General features: G+C 41.6%; 1 protein-coding gene across 1 annotated transcript in view; it reads left to right on the plus strand.

Annotated features, from left to right (window-relative positions):
• Nucleotides 1-3,047, plus strand: part of LOC106530697 (calcium-dependent secretion activator 1) — a gene marked incomplete at its 3' end in the record, with an annotated part of 178,663 nt that overhangs the window by 40,132 nt on the left and 135,484 nt on the right.

Consider the following 3,047-nt stretch of genomic DNA (forward strand, 5'->3'; position numbering starts at 1 on the left):
GTTTATATGATTTACAGAAAGTGTGCAACAATTGGTTAAACAAAATTAGGCAGGTGCATATATTTGGGCACAAAAAAAAAACTTAATTCTGTATATACAGTAGTTGATCCTCATTTTGCAGAAATAGCCTGTAAACACTTCCTATAGCTTCTAATGAGAGTCTGGATTGTGGCTGAAGGTATTTTAGATCATTCTTCTTTACAAAACATCTCTAGTTCATTCAGGTTTGGTGGTTTCTTAGCATGGACAGCTCTCTTTAAGTGACACCACAGATTTTCAGTAATATTCAAGTCTGGGGCCCTTTAGGCGGTTTCGTACAGTTCGGTTACAGACGCTGACTCAAGTTTCCTCCCATTTGTTCCTCATTTGTTTTATTGTGTATTTTCTGTTTTGGAGACATTTTGCTTTAAGTTTTCTGTCTTGATGCTTTGATGTCTTCCTTGGTCTACCTGTATGTTTGCCTTTAACAACCTTCCCATGTTGTGTATGTTTGGTCCACATTTTAGACACAGCTGACTGTGAACAACCAACATCTTTTGCAACATTGTGTGATGATTTACCCTCTTTTAAGAGTTTGATAATCCTCTCTTTTGTTTCAATTGACATCTCTCGTGTTGGAGCCATAATTCATGTCAGTCCACTTGGTGCAACAGCTCTCCAAGATGTGATCACTCCTTTTTAGATGCAGACTAACGAGCAGATCTAATTTGATGCATTTGTTTTTTGTGAATGAAAATTTACTGGGTGATTCCATAATTTTTTCCTCAGGATTGAGTGATTCCATGATTTTTTACCTCTGCTTGGTCTAAAAAAGTAACCGTTACTGACTACCACAAATTTTTTTCTTGATTTCTTTTAGTGTTTCTTAAAGCCAGAAAGTTGCCATTTGAAATGTCATGTCTGTGATCTGCTTTTTTTCTACAAAATTAAACAACTGAATGAACATCCTCCGAGGCCRCAGAAAGAAGATTATCAAGTTTTGCCTCAGCTRTTTAACCAGGATTGTTCTGCGACCATTTACATGTAATGCCTGGTTAGGTACAGTTCATTAGCAAAGTTGGAGACATTTGTCTTTCTCRTGAGGTGAGGCATCTCGGACCCCTGAAGTCGATCTGCCCTGGAGGTCATTATGAATAGGTTCTGGCAGAGAAGGACCCTGGTATGGCTTGCCCCACTGTAACAAACAGCCTTATCAGACCCACCGTGTCGGCACAAACTCCTTGTTTGCAGTGATCAAAAGCAGGCCTCCCCATTATGTCATCTGCAGAGGCCTACAGAGTCACTCCTTAGGTTCAGGTGTGTTAAACCAGAGCAGCACCTAAAACATGCAGGACACCGGCCCTTGAGGACTGACTTTGGACACTGCTCGTTTAACCGATTAGTTTTTAGGGTCAAGGCATGAACTGTCAGGTAATCTACTTACGTATGGTAAATGGACTGAACWTATAGTTATAGAGCACTTTATCAAGTCCTTCCGGACCCATGCACACTCACATTTACACACTGATGATGGTAAACTACATTGTAGCCACAGCTGCCCTGGGGCACACTGACAGAGGTGGGGCTGCCATGCACCGGCGCCACCGGACCCTCTGACCACCATCAGTAGCAGAGGCGATTGCTTTAAGACTGCAAGGGAAGCTCAGCTTCCCCTAAAATTTCAAAAATGAGTGATCATATATATACTGTTGTGTGTACATGTCATTGACTGAATATGYGCTACAGCATGCTCAACTTTWGTTCAGAATCAGCTTCTTATCTCTGGTAACGAYGCAGCTTTCCTCTCMCTCGTTCCCTCAGCYTCAYGGTGCTTTAAACAGAGTGGACGCTCCACAGAGTTCAATAGTGAAGCAAAGACTGCAGCAAAACGAGACGAGTCATTGGATAAATGCTKGCTTTGTCCCRCCCATCGGACGCTCAGCGTCTCTGGGGKTCTATGGGGCAGTGGGCTGGCCTCGGCWGGCCTGGACACTCAGCTTCTGCATGATGATTGGATGATCTGTCGGWGGCTGAATCCCTTTTTGATTGACGGCAAAATGAGCAAATCAACAATCTTTTGGTGTAAACATCCATKGAAGCAGTTAGGTTTCATTCTGTTCTGAGCTTATCTGGAGACTTTATTAATCCTTTTAGCAGCATTTTCTTTGTTAAAAACAACTAGTGACAAATCTAGCTTCTATTTCTGGTGGTTTTTTTGTAGCTGCTTATGTTTGGAGACTAACTTCTATCACTCTTTCTGACTTCTATCGCAGTTTCTGTCCAGCGGGTGTTGCTGAGCCCCTCCACCKTCACAAAGCACTCACAGGCRGACAGTAGCAAGCTGCACATAATGGCAGACAGTTTGAATTTTGTGGATTGGATTTTGGTGAAGCCATTTGATATTCTTCCTTACAAAGAAAACTTAGAGTTAAACAGCAGGGCTGATCAACTCCTCAGATTAATTTGGTGCAAAAGGTGGGGAAATAACAGGTCTTTTCAGCTGTCCTGGTATGACAAAGTGAGCTGGCTGACTGGAAGTGCTGTAAAATATTTTCTTGAAAAGGAACGGAGGGTAGAATTTACATATAAATAAACTGACACATTTTATGATGTAGCCCGAAAGTGAGCTTCCCCTTCCTGAAAGACCAGCATCCGCCACTGATCAGTAGGCAAGGCGGGTGAACAATGACTGAGAAGGCTGGACTGGGGATCAAACCAGCCAGTTCCAGGACGACTTGTCAAGGTCGAGGGGTGAATGAACCCTAAAGCAGGCTGACACAAAGTCGTCAATAAATAAAAGGATTTATTAAATAAAACAAAAAGCTGACTATGYGTTTTTCATTTTAAGTAGTCTCATGTCTACATTAACCTCAGGGAATAGCCATGGAGGAATRACACTAATTGGATTAATCTGAGCTATTTTCTTATCCTCTAATCCATATATTTTGGTCAGTTTACTTATCGTCCATCCAAATCCATTACTCTGGAACTTTACATATTCCCAACAGTTTTGCAATATAATTGATGTTACATTCTCTTCTTCATTACTTTTAATTTTCGTCCAACAT

This window comes from Austrofundulus limnaeus, unplaced genomic scaffold (assembly GCF_001266775.1).
Source record: "Austrofundulus limnaeus strain Quisiro unplaced genomic scaffold, Austrofundulus_limnaeus-1.0 Scaffold548, whole genome shotgun sequence".
NCBI lineage: Eukaryota > Metazoa > Chordata > Actinopteri > Cyprinodontiformes > Rivulidae > Austrofundulus > Austrofundulus limnaeus.